Source organism: Salarias fasciatus, chromosome 19 (genome assembly GCF_902148845.1).
Source record: "Salarias fasciatus chromosome 19, fSalaFa1.1, whole genome shotgun sequence".
Taxonomy (NCBI): Eukaryota; Metazoa; Chordata; class Actinopteri; order Blenniiformes; family Blenniidae; genus Salarias; species Salarias fasciatus.
In genome coordinates, this window is record NC_043763.1 from 6,502,670 (window position 1) to 6,518,912 (window position 16,243).

The following is a 16,243-nucleotide window of genomic DNA, read 5'->3' on the forward strand; positions in this document are numbered from 1 at the left end:
CTAACTGAGACCCACGCTCTGCCTCTGGTACAAGCTCAAGATGATGAAAGTCTCTCAGTACACTAAGGCTGAATCCCATTTCACCCCTTAGCCCTTCCCCTTGGCCCTACCCCTCGTTTTGCGCGTTCACGTGGAGGGGTAGGAGTGTCCCAATTGTCATTATGACGGAGGGGTAGGGCCAAGAAAGAGGGCCAGTCACCCCTCCAAAAGGAGATTCTCGAGAGGCACACTCCAAACGGAGGGGTATCGGCCGATGGCGAGGGGCGCTTGTTCTTTCAGCCTAGATCATGCCTGGCGGGCGGGGTTAATTCACTTCCGCATTGACTGGAGTGATCGTTTCCACACCCGCGCATTCCAGGCGCATTCCAAACACAACAGATAGACGATTATTTTCAATAAACTGGTTTCTTCAACACGGCCCGCCTGGAATGCGCGGGTGGGAAACGAGCGCCCCCGCCAATGCGGAAGTGAACTAACCCCACGGTCCAGGCGAACAAAACAAGCGCCCCTCGCCACCATCGCCACTGGATGACAGATTTCTCAGAAAGCCTTCCAAGATCGGCAAGATGGCGGCGTCCGCAACGAAAGACGTTCATAAATGTCAGTATTTTGTCAATTAATAAAGTTTTAAAATGTAAGAAAAACATTCTTCTTCGGCAGATAATTGTCGCATCTGCCTACGTCATCGGCAGCGGCGACTACTGATGACGTACGCGATTGTCGGAGGGGTGTCCCAATTCGGAGGGGTTGACTTTCTCCCCTACCCCTTAGCACTCCGTTTCATAGGCGGAGGGCTAAGGGGAAGGGCCAAGGGGAAGGGCTAAGGGGTGAAATGGGATTCAGCCTAAATTATTTCCCTGCAAATTGCAACATGCAAACAGCACACCTAGTGGCATGAAGTGCAAATGTAGTCATGATGTCGTCTGTGCGCCGTGGTTTGAATGGGGATATCCCTGATCATGTAAACAGGAGTAACTCTGTCTGTTTAAGCATGTAAACGGGTTAGTCCAAATATTTGAGAAACCAAAATAATGACCTTAACCTGAATATTGAATGCATGAAAATGTAGTCACACAAAGGGTCTTGTTACTCTTGAATAGAGTTAAATCGATAAAAAGTGGTTGTAAACTGTTCTCCTCTGTGCCCCTCCGGCCATGTGGGGGTGCTCTGGGCCGGTTTTGTTTAGTTTTGTTTGCCCAGTTTTGCATGCCCTGTCTCACCTGCTTGTCTGTTCCTCATGTTCTCCTGCCTGGTCACCTGCCTTATTGCCCTAATGTGCCTCACCTGTGTCTACCCTATTTAAACCTGCTTCCCTCACTTGTCCTTGTCGGTGCGTTGTGGGTTTTAAAGGAAACAAAGACCCGCAGGTTCAAATGATTCACCAGACAGGAGACGTGATTTCAAATATAAAACAATATAAAACGTGATTTCAAATATAAAACAAACTTTATTATTAAACTCTAAATGTTAAGATTAGCAGACTAAATCAAAATTAACTCGGGGTTGAGGCCTGCCAAAGAAAACTGAAGTAGACAGGGCTGGGGCTTACCACGACAGCGGTAACAGAAAGAGGGAAGGATCCAAAAAACAAACAGCACCAGTGACACAGCAAACAAAAAGTGAAAAAAGGACCACCACCAGGGAACCGCTGCCGCTCTGGAGCCCCCAGCACCTGCCAAAAGAAAAGAAAACCAACAATTAAACTCACGCAATAATGGCAGCCCTCATACCCCCACAAAAATCCAATACCTAACAATATTCAAAGGCAAAGGAGAATAAAATAATTTATACAAAATGACAAAACAGAAATCATTACAAAATACTGAACAAAATAAAGAAACTAAAGGAATTGAATTGAAAACGATGAAACAAAGTAATCACTAATAAATGCAATTCAACAGAAGAAAGAAAAAAGAAAGGAAATCAAAAGAAATGGTGCGTCTGCATTTATAAAAATGCCAGAGCACGGCACGTGCCCAAGCTCCGAGGCTCGATGCAGGTGAGCAACACTCCTTAAAGCTAGGGTCGGCGATCTTGGAAAACTAGCATATAGCACGAATGTAGCATCTCCCCAAGGCTCCGCCCAGCTCTTGGAGGAGCTTCCGTTGGGAGTAAACACACGAGACGCGAGTTTTTGATGTCCTCCAATGTTATTAACCTTTCTGACGGCCCGCACACAACGCGCATAGGAGCGCAGCACGCCCGCTCCGCTTCGTTCTATTTTTCACGTCAGCGCCGCGAGCGCCTTGGCAACGCGCGCGCACTGAACCACGGCCAGTGCACGCCATTGAAATGTACGCACAGGGGGCTGGTACAACGGCGAAGGGATTTGATTGGTTCCTTAAGAGCGGTCCTTACGATTGGTCGGAGTTTTCACTGTCCTTTGCCCGCTACAGTTGTCAGATTTTTTCCGCACCTTTTTCCGTACACATAATGTATTGACTTCTGCCAGGGGGCAAGGAGCATTTCACTCAGTATGACAAAAAGTGCTTTTGGACAACATCGTCTACCCTAGCTTTAAGGAGCCCGGACTGTCCATCAGGCCCCCAGGGCAGCAGGGTGCACTGAGGAGGCTGCGGCGTGACGATTAGGTGCCAAGCACATCCAGCGAAGGGGAGTCAAAACAGCAGTATCAGCCAAGGAGCAACTGCAGCTGATGACTGCACAACTGTAACACAAATCATTAAATTATACCGGAATATATTGAAATTAATCTAAACAATAAATCACCGTTTCCTACCGAGGAGGGATTGACCCACCTGGCAGCATAGAGAAGAGCACACGCAGCCCAATTCAGCAGCGGCGGCTGCAGGAAACACACCGCGCCCACACAGACTCCAGGGCAGTCCAGCTCCCAGCTCCCAGCTCCCCACAGCTGTGAAGTGCAGGGCTGGGGTAAATACACTGCTGAGGCTGCTAAGTGGATTAAAGAGAAACAGGGCATGCATGCCTTTGTGGAAGACCCAACACTGTCCCACACAGACACGCCGTCAGGACAGCAGCCACATGTCTGTCAGCCCCATGAGGGAAGAAGAGGAAGAGGAAAAGGAAGGGCGGAGCAGGTGTACTTATAGACGCCTGGGAATTACTGCCTATAGTGGAGGGGAATGCAACTCCCCACCATGCCACACAAGCTCAACTCTGCCTGTGCTGCCTGCGCGTGGGTCCTCCCATCCTTCCTTGCACCGTGACAGTGAACAATAATGGTCCACATGGAATGGGCTCTATTTTTGCACTTATGAGTGTTTTCCATACATTTGTTAACCCGTGATTAGTTTATTATTACTATTATTATTTATTGCATTTTTTGGCTTTTTTTCTGTCCTCTATTTTTGTGTGCAATGCGGCGGGTCAAACATGCGGGCCCTGTTGACACATATGAAAACTCATGTGGAATACAACCCGGCTACGCCGCTGCCTGCAATGATGCTATTTCAACCCGTGTCAAAACAAATCAAACTTTATTTGTTTGTGCTATCCACAAAGAAATCTATGTAGGCTGTGATGGTGTAAACTTGCTCATCCATATTGTTGGAGGGGATGTGGAGGAGTAGCGGCTCTACTCCGAGCTCGATGGACGGACCGATACAACAACCACATCACTGCAGACACTTGGTGGAGAGACTCCAGCCCAAGTGGTGGAGTTTAAGTATCTAGGGGTCTTGTTCAGGAGTGGGGGACGGATGGAGCTTGAGATTTTTATCTGTCATATAAAAACCCCCCAACATTACCAAACTTGACCCGTTAAGCTTCTTCTGCATCGTCACACCTGCTGAAAATGACAGAATGACTGTGAACACTTTGTTCAAACTTCTATCTTTAATTAGCTGTAAGTTCTTCAGATGTGATGATGCTATTTCGCCATGTCGTGCCTGGAATGTGTCATTATTTGAGAGGAAAGCAGCCTACAGGGTAGAAAACTGTTGAGTTTAATGCTCTAATAGAGAGTTGTATTTTCAAGTTGCCCTTTATTGGATTTATGTTATCCACATGATTTATGTGATATTAGTTTTCTAGTGTGTTACTATGGTGAGTTGAACCTTCTATATCATGTAATGTAAATATCCATCTGAATGTCACAAAATGTCCTCTTTCGTTGTGGTGTAACTTGACACTTTGTTGTTAACGCTCAGTGAGCCGGAACTGTCTGGAGGTAGCTACCGATTATTTTGCTTCTGGTGCTGAAATAGAAATAAAGGCAGTAAAGACGGACGTATATAATGTGGGATCCCTCCTCAACATGGATGTCGAAGCTACAGACGCAACAGAAACCCTTATCCTTTCATTGCATGTGGATGTGTGTATGTAAGGAGGTGTTTTTCCGTCAACTGTAATATCAGAAAAAGAAAAAAAAAAAAAACGTTCGCAAACTTGTCAGACCCATTAAGCTTCTTCTGCAAAAGACAAAATGAACACTTTGTTCAGACTTTTTTCTTGAATAAGTATCATGTAGGGAAATTAACATCATTTAATAAAGGGCTTCCGCCGGTGAGTTTGTTTTGGTATCTTTTATTATGCTGTACAGCAGGAGAAGTCACGCAGTCAACAGAGTAACAGAGTGAGTTCTGCCCTCGCAGGGGCGTGCAAGCCTCTAATAACTATCTGCTACGTTCACTCCCAGGGGCCTTGACTGCACCCAGCCGTAGGCTGGACACAGGAAGACTCCCACGAGTGCCCGCAGCTGCTACGCTAAGATTATCAGGAAAAGTAAATTCTAGACAAAGCATTTGCGGTTCGCCACACATCTGAGTGTGTGAGAGCTACGGGTATTTATAACAAATAAATCTAAGCACTGCAAAACAGTTAAGCATGCACTCAATAGAAATTTCCACCACACTGAAACACTGAGATGTCATTGCAGATTTCAATAACATTGTGCAACAGGATTGTCAATTTCGACAAAAGGAGCCATGATTTATTCAAAACACGATGGCAGCCACAGTGGTTAACACTTGAGCAACAGTCGCCCCAGCTCCAGTGGTAGCCACAGCTCCAGTGGCAGCCGCAGCTCCAGCAGCTCCAGCAGCTCCAGCGGTAGTCGCAAGAACCACACCTGCAATCAGAGCACGATGGAGAAGGTTATTTAAATGTCTGGATGAATGTTATTCCAGTCATGCTTTTTTCTTCTTTAAGTGCTGACTGCAGAGCAGTCACCAGACGTCCAGCAGCCACTCCTCCTCCTCCTTTGGCCACTGCTGGAGTGAACATCATGCCTGCAGCACATGAGCCGGTGTGAGATTGGAAATGGACCCCTAGAACAGGTGGGTCACAGTGGGCTCTAAAACTCGACTGAGAATTTCAAACCTTGTGTTGAAACTGTGAAGTTTTTTCTGTTACACGTTGTTGATTTGACTGTTACGCGCACATTCATACGCCGTGCTGACGCAACGTCCTCTTCCCCCCTCCGACCTGCAGATAGGCCGGGCACCCCGGTACTGCCTCTTGCGTGTGGGGAGAGTTCTGTGCCTGACTGAACCGGGTTGAAATATAGACATAACTATAACTGTATTTGAGCACTTGATTTTTCTTTCAATATTCTTTCAAAAAAAAAAAAAAAATCACCATCTATTTATTTTGTACAACTCATACCTGCTAATTTTCTCCAGCAATGTCACACTCTTTCATAAGAAAAACATTGGACAGAAAAGGAGAGGACAGGGAAAGGAAAGGGAAAAGAAAAGGGGGAAGAGAGAGTAGAACAAATAGGAAGGAAAACAACAAATGGAAAAGAACAAAACAATCGCAACAAAAACGACAGGAAGAAAATGTTAACAAAAGTGTTTCCCTTTGCTATGTTCTATTTGGATTGTTGTCTTGTTGTCTCGGCTCGACTTGTGTAAGGTTCTATTTAATTTTCATACAGTGGCGAGGTAATGGTGGGCAAAATGAGCTTCGGCTTCAGCCCTAAACCTTTTCGGTCAAATGACATGTTAACTATGTTTGTATATATGTATGTATGTATGCATGTGTATATATATGTCTGTGTATGTATGTGTATGTCTATGTATGTGAGTGTATATGTATGTGAGTGTATATGTATATGTATGCATACATATCTGACCTGCCACGTATGGCCGAAATAAAATCTAAATCAAAACTCTAAATCTAAATCAATAAAGAACCAAGAAGTTTACTTTTGTTACATTTGACAGCTTCACTCTGAAACAGCTTTATAATGTTAACACACACACACACTCTCTCTCTCTCTCTCTCTCTCTCTCTCTCTCTCTCTCTCTCTCTCTCTCTCTCTCTCTCTCTCTCTCTTCACAATTGATGTTTTCTGATAGGAAGTTTCTGCAGAAGTGCTTCATGATGAAGACGTCGACATCTGACACTCTTTCAAATCTTTAACTTCAGACAATCTATTGAGTGGAAGGTCCTCTAAAGTGAATCCAAGCAATGCAAAGCAAGTTTATTCATACAGCACCATTAACACACATTGGATGACTCTATAAACTGCAGGATGAACATGCAATGAAATGAGAGTACCTGTGGACGCTCCTGTACTGGCCATCAGCGCAGGGCCACCAACCGCTCCTAAGAACAGGAGCAAAGGAGCCACTGCACATGGAGAGAAAAAGGACAGACAACACATCTTCGTATTATCATACATTGCTCACAAACACTGCTGTTGCTTCATTGCCGAACAGGTTTCTTGCACATGCTGATATTGTAATAACTAGAAATTTTCTACCTCCTGGTTATTATTGTTTTTATAGCTCTACTTTTAAAAACAAATAATTCAAAAATAAAACTTAACCTGATTTTCACCAGTGTGTCAAACATTTGCACACAGTATAACTGCTGAACAGCCAGAATAAAAAAAGAAAAAAAAAAAAACTTGGGAAAAGGTAGACATATCAAAGAGATTTTCATGGCTTCGGACACTTATTTCTTTTTTCATTTTGAAAGTGGTCCCGATCATTGAAATCCATTAACAACTTCATTACCTGAATTAACACGCATTCCTGTATAGCCGTTGCATTATGCATAAGTTCATACAAACACACTGAATGTATCACAAATATCTGAACACAGAAAAACACATTTCAAGTAGCCTATGATCGATCAAATTATGAGAAGCCAGAAAATAAAATAATGAAATAAAAAAAAAAAATAAAAAAACAACACTTTGTAAGGGGAAAACCATGTACAAAGCATTGTTATCTGCAGTGTAAACCTCAGGTACATTGTCATTTTCATGTTAATTTTCGAGGAATGTCAATTCTTTAAAAACCTTTATAAACCTCAAGTTTTGACAAAGCTTGGACTCTTGGTCTAAACTGCTCCATTTATTCACTCCACATCTACTACATCTATACTCCTGCTTTTTAAGGTTGTTCTTGAATACTGATCTTCAGAGTCCTTTTGACCTCTCAGACTGTACTTACCCTCTTTCTGGCAGAACATATTCAATGTACTTTTTGGGAGCATTTTTTTGTGTGGAAAAAGAATCTGTGGAAAACACTTACGGAACATTGTAGCTGTGTGGGTTCTGAGATGAGATGAGACGAGATGCGATGAGCTGCAGCAGCAAACAGACGACAGAATGATCTGCTGCCCGTCTGGCAGAGAGCCCGTGTACTTATAGTGTGAACCGTTCAGGGGGTCAGAGAGGCTCAACTCACAGCTCAACCCTTTTCAGAAGTTGGCTGTTTCCAGGAAAATGAAACTGAAAGAACAGCAGGAGGAAATAAACTCTGTAACCTACAGATTTATAATGTAAAGGAAGGTAGAACAATAGAAAGATTTAATCAGTCCAGGGAAATTCTTCGCAGCCTTGCTCCACACAGTCTTTTACAGCCAAGAGGCTGAAACTGCTCTATTGCAGAAATCATAACTACAAGCAGAACTAAAAATACAAGTAAAAAACAAAGCACTCAAAGCTTTATATGTATTTTAACCTATTCCTTTGAGTACTCTGGTTTCCTTGGATTAATTGGTGACTCACAGAATGAGAGTGTGTGTGCAGAGGCGTAATTTACATGGGGTTGGTGAGTTATGAAAACCCAAGGGCCCTCTTGTGGTGAAATCCACTGCCGAGGATATTAGTTTGTTTGTTTGTTTAAATCCGGGGCGGAATGAGCGCAGCAGCTGCTTCTCTCCGGCCAGAGGCGCCGCTACACAAAGGGCCCCGGGTTACGCCACTGTGTGTGTGGTTGTCTGTGTGTGTGTGTTTTCTCTGTGATGGCCTGCTGACCTGTCCAGGGTACATCCAGCTCCCTGTGACCCTGCACAGGATAAAGTGGTTTAGAAGACAGATGGATGGATTATTTACATTCAGGCAGCTTCCGGTCACTTTGAAATCCTACAGGTATGAATCAGTGGATTCAATTTCCAAATAACATCAAACTTCAGAATGACAGGGAGAAAAGGGACCTCAGAAAGTTTGACGACAGTCGAGTGTATTTCAGAGACTCACTCACACTGAAGAGAGACTGTTACTTCCTGAAGTACATAAAACATCTATGTTCAAAAAAGAATTTTTCAAAAGGACAGTGTGTAAAAATGGCAATTTAACTGAAGTAATGTTCATTTTGAGGTTCAAAATACTGAAGTGTTGTTGCTTTGAAGACTCATTTTTCTTTACCTGAATGGACTGAAATTCTAAAAAAGCCCTGCTTTTTGTGGGTGTGGATGTGTTGTGTGGGTCAACTGTAATCCAGATTAAAGGGAATTAGCCCAACAAACCTCAGAAAAACTGCTTTAAAAGCTGCTAGTCGAGGACATTTGCGCTTACACCCCTTCACCTGAAGGTGGTGTTCAGATGAGCTGAAGGGTTTTGGCCACTCATAACACTTTGTCATGTTGTGGTTATTTTTTAAGATGCTCCAGTCTGAACCAGAGATGGCGGTCAACATTGCAGTGGCTTCCGGTGTCCTTCTCAAGGAGGAGAGCAGCAGCTCAGAGAGACTCGGTCCTACCTTCCCTTTTGTCAAGGTTAGATACTGACTTTGAGGTGCAAAAAGCCGAGAAACATTTACAGACTCAGACAGGCAACAATCATTACACATTATAAACATGATTGAATGCACCAGAGAGCAAGATCTCTGAGTGTAACAGATCAATCTGTCATGTGTAATACAAACTAAGCTTGAATACAAATAGTGCCTGTAACAGAGAATCAGAGAGAGCATGTGGAATATTTGTCTTGTAACACATCATTTCCCAGTCCAGTGATCTAGTAAATGTCTGCTTGTTTTTCTGTTTGTCTCAGGCTCTGAAGGCAGTGAATGCTAAGCTGAAAGAGAACTACCCTGAGAGTGAGGAGCTGTTTAAAGTCATGCTCCTGGATGAAAAACCATCAGATTCCCTAAAGAATGCCATCTGAATCCATGGTGAGTTTCACTCTGACGTCCATCAGTGATTCCAGGTGGATCTTTAATTCCTGCTCTTACATTCAGGACTCAGCTGATCAGTTAAAGGCTTCAGCTTCACTCTGTGGGACATTTTGTGATTATTTGTTGCCTCCCAATAAAAAAGACAACATGTTTGAAAGCTGGAAGCAGTTATTCCTCAGTAGATGGCAGGAAGGAAGGAAGGAAGGGACTGACTGTTCAGTGATGTTGTGACTGATTCACATTCACAGAGCTGGAAGAACTCGTTACTGTCTTGAATGTGAGAGAAGATCTTGTTGGTGAATTGAAAAAGATGAACACTGCCCTGTACCTGTCTGACTCAGAAGTTCTGGTTAAAAAAGTACTGAACCAAGGTAAGATCAATATGGACAAGAATAGAATGTACACTATTTTATCGTTAAATACAACTACATGTCACCTTTACTGTCTTACTGTGATCTTCTGTCTGTAGCACACAAGTGCCACCGCGGGTCGGCTAGACACAGGTGACTCCACAGTCAGTGAGTTCAAACTTCCTTTATTGCACGTCAGTGGGCCCAATCCCCACACCTCAGTCCGGCGGGCTTCTCTAGCCCCCGCCACACCGTGCATTTCCCGTCCTGCTCGTACCAGTCTCCAGCCTTTTCAGGCTTGCGTACACTGGCTCCTCCAGTCTCTGCTCCTCTCTCCCCCCACGCGCCGGTCCAGCACACTACTTCTAGCAGGGAAGACAGTCATCAATCAATCGCCAACACCTGCTGCACTTTTTTCACTCACTCCCTGAACCGCTTCCCTGCCTCCCTCTCTCCTGCAGCTGAGAGCAAACCAACGCCCCTCCTCCACACTGTCTTTGCATCAGGAATAGCTGCTGCTGAAATAAAAGTATCAAAAGATCAGCTGCGTGTCGCCTTTGTGTGCTCTTCTCGAATGAATCTGAACGTGTTTTCCAAGACACTGGATTCACGCGATACTTACAGCACGAGAGAAACGATGTTGAAAAACTCATGAACTCGATTTGGATCATTATTATACAAATTCACCACCTACATGTTCACTGAGAATTATTGCTATGAATATGTCAAAAAATCTTATGCACTATAATTTCAGCAACTCCAGCTTGTCAAATAGCACATCCACATTGTTCATTTTGACGTCATTTAACTCTTCTGTGTAACGAACATTGTGTGGTTTCCCTCAGGGGCCGCTCTGTTCGTTCCTGGAGGTCTTGGAGAAGCTGAAGAAGAAGCTGCACGATAAGGGTCTGTTAAAGAACTGCCCCATTCGCACCTATCTGGTGACAGCTCGGCGTGCAGGCTGTGACGGCTACAGAGCTTTAAACTCCCTGCACTCCTGGGATCTCGACGTTGACGAGGCCTTCTTTCTGGGCCTGAGTCCAAAAGGTCCCATTCTGGACAACATCAGGCCCCATCTCTTCTTTGACGATCAGCCGCGTCATATTCAGGCTGCTTTGGAGGTCGGTGCAGTTGCATGTCATGTGCCAAATGACCCAAAATGCTGATCAGGCAGGTTATAAGATCCAACAAGTGACGATGCTTCGATAGATCAAAAAATGCAAAGCACACCTGCATGTCTCAGTCATGTATTTATAAATAAATACACTCTGCATATGTCTAGTGTGTTTTTTTCTGTTTTGTTAATGTTGTGTTGTGGCAATAATCACATTCATTTGAAATGAATCTGATTGCATTAATCTTTTGAGAGCCTCAGACGTATCTATTAGTTTGTTAGGAAGAATTATTTACACCCAAAAAAGTCCTCTTCAGTCCTGTCGGAGCAGAGGTGGTGGCTTTCTGCTATTCCAGCCGGGGTAAGGGGATAGAAAGAGGGAAAAGGAGAGGACAGACAGATTGTTCTGCTCGCTGAAGGTGGATCAGGGCAGGAGGCTTCAGATCACGGACCTCAGGGATCCTGGAGGGAGGGAGGGAGGTCATAGACTAGTAGTAGTGAAACGTGGAGTGAAAAAGGAGAGAGGAGAAGCTCAGTGTAGTTCCTCCAGCAGTCTTAACCTATAGCAGCTTCACTAAGAAAATGGTCCAGGAAGGCCTGAACCAGCCCGAACTGTAAGCTTCGCTAAACAGAAAGGTCTTCAGCCTGGACGTGAAAGTAGAGACTGTGTCGGCCTCCTGTGGTGGGTCTTGCTCACTGGAGACTGCAAAATGAATCATTACCTCTTCTCCTGTTTTCAGTGTTGTCTCTGTACATGTTTAGTGAATATCAGACCTGCCAACCTGTACGCATTTTGCGTAGCAGGTACGCAATTTGACATCAAAATACGCTGGTACGCTCAGCCTCATTAAACTACGCAAAAAGCTGCAGACATGTGAGCGCTGTTATAAATGCGGACCGTGGACGTTCTCATGTCTGACAACACGATGCAGCAGCAGGGCTCTGAAGTGTCACGCATTTCGGTGTGTTGTCACACATTCACGGCACACATTGTATTTGTCACGCTGAAAAAAAATACCGGTAAATTAGGCTGGTGCGCCGCAGCTATGGAACCGGGAGGAAACACATGTGCTACCCTCGTAGTGCTGCGACGTTCAATGAACGAGTCGTTCGTTTGAACGGCTCTTTCAAGTGAACGACGAGAGCCGGTTCACAGCTGTCTGAGAGTCGTTCCTTTGTGCAAATTGTCCTCGCTTCCTTCACGTGTCTCCTGAGTGTCTCCTGAGTCCCTCCTGAGTCCAGCTGTCACCGCTGCTTTCGTGTTAACGACCGAGTTTCACTTTTCCGCAGCAGTTCCAGTCACCTGAACGCAGCAGCTAACTAGAGGTGGAGGAGTGTCGCGAAACCGGAGCGGAGCCGGTCTTTTGGAATAACTGAGTCCCTTTTAACTGGCGACTGGGTTTCTTTCACGTCCCTTGTTGCTGATAGATATTAAAAACCAGACAAAAAGTCGTGTCAGACCTTTCATGAGTCTGATTTCAACGTCTGCGGCTACTAGCAGCAGCAGCAGGAAATGCTAAAGGAAGTCGGTCACCAGGTAACAAGGACACCAGTTAATTTGTAACACCGTATTCACGGCTTTATAAAGGTTTTAGTAATGGAACACACACGCGCACGCATGCGCACACACACAGCAAAAAATGCTTAGTTAAAGGACATGTAGCAGCATTCTGAAGCTTTTTTCTGGTGACAGTGTGCACTTTCAGCCGCAATGTAATGTGTATCAGAAAAACATCTGTTAAATCTTTGGCAATAAACAAATTAGAGAACCACATGAGAACTTAAAACTGACAGCCCCCCCCCCCCCCCCGGTCGACAAGTGTCCCGGCAAGTGGTACTCAAAACATTTCACCAAGGTTGGCAGGTCTGGAATATGTATATATGGGCATCAAACAAGGGCATGGCTTTGGGAAGTAGGGGTAATGTAGCAAAAACTTCCATAATTGAAAATTACATCGCCTACTTTTATTTTATAAATAATAATTAATTCAGCTATGTTTCCCCATTAAATGCAATTTGATGACAGCTTGAAAATAAATTCAATTTAATAAAATTAATTTGCTTTCTGCATTTTCTCAAAGGGTGATGCTGCACGAAGCGCTCACACTGGCGGCTCTTGCAGTGATGGGAAGTTGGGCTCTGTGAGGGACCGAGCGGTCACCCCGACTCGGGATCAGCTCGCTTGGATCGCATTGGGAGAGGACTGGTGGAAAAATGAGGTGGAGGTTCAGAGATTCTTTGCCAGTTCTTCAGTTTATTCGCCGTTTTAAAGTCACACACCTCACAACAGGCTGTTGTTAGAGGCTTCTCCCGACTGACAGCCTCACAGGTGCTCCCCCCTCCTTAACAATGGTCCTCCTTAAATACCTCCAGCCCAGACCTAATTATCCAATCCCTGGGCAGGACTAACCCACAATTCTAGGGGGGAGTGTCTGGTCGTCTTATTAATGTTTACAAAAAGATTTCTACAAAATCCCCAGTGATATATTAACACAAATGAAAATATTACTTCAATTGCACATCACAGATGACCTTCCCCATAGATCAATACCTGAAACATAAGTATTTACCATAAAAGCACAAATGTGCTCCCCCTCACACAATGTACTGCTCCTCCCTGCATCTCGTATCAGCTGGGCAGAGGGAAGGAGGAGGAAGTGTGTATGGTGAGTAGTTGTGTGGCGTTTCTGCTCGTATGTGTCCTCAGGGTGTACCCGCGCTCGAGCCGCAGCTACGCCACTCCTCACTGTCCGTTGAACCTACACACATCTGAGAGTCGCAGGTCTGGATGAGAAGGGGCTGCTACCTTCTCACATTTCCCACCCCTTCTGGAGTCTAATCAACAGGGTGGCGAGACAGAAAGTCTGCAACCTGGTTCTGTTTCCCAGCCCTGTACCACACTGAGAAGCAGTAGGGCTGCAGAGCCAAGAACCAGCGAGTGATGCGGGCATTCGAGTCCTTCATATGCCCTAGCCACTGCAAGGCGCGGTGGTCAGTTTCTAGGGTGAAGTCTCTTCCCAACAAGTAGTACTTCAAACTGTCAAGGGCCCATTTGACAGCCAAGCATTCCAGTTCCACTGCTGCATATCCAGTCTCTCTAGGGAATAGCTTGCGGCTTATATATGCCACCGGCTTCTGGTCCTCCCCGTCCCCTTGGAGGAGCACCGCCCCAAGGCCAACCCCGGAGGCATCGGTCTGGACGGTGAAGGGCTGTTCGAAGTCCGGGCTCTGCAGCACAGGGTCTTTGCACAGCGCCTCCTTCAGGTCCTGGAATGCCCTCTCCTGTTCCTTCCCCCACTGGACCTGAGGGGTGCCTGACTTCCGAGTCAGGTCTGACAGGGGAGCTGCACGTCGACTGCAGTGATGGGAAGTTGGGCTCTTTTCAGAGAGTCGGCTTTTTTAGCTCAACTCCCAGATAAGAACCGACTCTTTCGACTCTTCATTGTTCCCTTGAGGTTGTAAAACTTGACAGCTTAAGTTTGGTGTTTTTATGAAAATCGCCATAATTGCCCATTTTTGTGCATTCGTTCTGTCATAAAAGCAATCTTATTGCCAATTTCTGATTCACTACAAAGAATCAGGTCTGAGAGCCGTTTATTTTGACCGTGACACATTAGTAGTGGGAACTGCCCGGCCCAGAGCGCAAAGCACATTTGGAGAGTTATGACAGCAGGCTGCAGCACAAGGTAAAAACACTGCTTAACTATGATTTTGCCGCCATGCAGTCAGTAGACACGATTTATCAACTCAATTGTATTGACATATCAGTTTTACTAAGGCTGTATCATGTGATGCCATCATTAATCCTGTTAGACATGTGTTCAGCATGTATTTTTTTTATTCTGCCGCTGAGCAGTCTGCAATTCTGTACTATGCACTAGCAAAACTAATGCTTAAAATAAAGATAAATATAAACTATTAGCACCATTGACTATTGACATATTGACTATAATTACTGGTGATATTCCACTATATGTTGATATGTGTTGATGATGTGATAAGGGCGGTGGTGTTGATAATGGTAATAGTAACATTTATATGTATATGTGTATGCATGTATGTATGTATGTGTGTGTGTGTATATATGCATATGTGTATATGTATGTGTGTATGTATGTATATATGTGTATATATAGGTATGTATATCTATACTAAATGCACTTAATTCATCAATTATGGCAACCTAAAGATGTGAAGGATGACAAGGGGTGGGAGTTAATAAGTTATCTTCATCCCACTCCTTTTCGAGGTACACTCATCAAATTGAATACAACACATGTCTAGTTTTTATTATTACTATTTTTTTTCTTGTGTTGTTGTTTTTCTTATACACTACTTCTATATAATCTGTTTTTCCCCTGCCCAGTGTGGGGAATTTTGTGTTAAGTATTGTTCAGTGTATTTATTTTGTGTTGTTTTTCCTGTGCTTCGAAATAAATGCATTCATTCATTCATTCATTTTTCCCTCATAAAACACCTGGAAATAAGTGTGGCAGCACTGTAATAGCTTGAAAACACAATTTTGCTAATGCCTGGGGTCTTACATAGTTCAGGTCAAAATGTCAGAGCAGTAATACAAGAAATGAGCGTTTCACACATGTATTTGTACTGCTATGCCCCGGCGGTGTCAATTTTGGACATCTTCTGTACACCCTCTGGATGCCCTCTGTACAATGGTATATGTTGGTTTGTAGCCCGTTTTTACATTATTTTCACTCCAAAAACTCATAAAGTACTCAAAAAAAATCACACAAAAAAAAATATCACAACATAAATTATGTTGCTTTTCGTTTTTCCTTTTCAGATAAACACACACACACACACACACACACACACACACACACACACACACACACACACACACACACACACAGAGAGAGAGGGCGACAGACAGAGGCACCGCACGCTGCAGCGCTCCGCTCCGATCACACCCTGATCACAATGTTGTGTGATTATATATGGTGTTCTTATGGTTGTTGGTGACTGATTTGAGCTGTGGCGAGAGGTCTGCGTTCTCCGAGTGCCAAATTCTAGTTTATGTTATTTTACTTGATTTTAATTTGAAAATTGACCAGATTCTCTCGTATTTTCCGTTCCCAACTTCCTGTGTGGTGCGATCTGCTCTGTCCAGCTTTACAACTGGGGGTGCACGGCGCATGGCTCGTGGAGAAAATAGAGAGGAGCGGCCGCGGTCCACGGCATGAGCCGCTATGCACGCGGCGCTGTCCCGCGCCTCCCGTATGAACCGTCGGATTGGTTAACAGGGGCGCCGATCTGAAAGTCGGTGCTCGGCGCTTCCACCTCCGCGCACGGTGCGTCCTGTGTGAACCAGGCGTTTGTCCCCCACTGTCGGCGGGCCTGCCCAACTATGTCAAAGACTGCCCTGTCTCTCAATGATAAAGAATCCTTTTAAAAATTCCTGGATCCAGACAGTGATC

At 44.6% G+C, this 16,243-nt stretch overlaps 1 long non-coding RNA gene across 1 annotated transcript; it reads right to left on the reverse strand.

The window, feature by feature from the left end:
* Positions 1-4,729: 4,729 nt before the first annotated feature.
* Positions 4,730-7,630, reverse strand: LOC115407267 (uncharacterized). The gene is made up of 3 exons (XR_003933602.1): positions 7,473-7,630; positions 6,490-6,561; positions 4,730-5,053 (listed from the first exon to the last, which is right to left on the reverse strand). It is a non-coding gene; the product is annotated as an uncharacterized LOC115407267 (long non-coding RNA).
* Between the last annotated feature and the right edge of the window lie 8,613 nt (positions 7,631-16,243).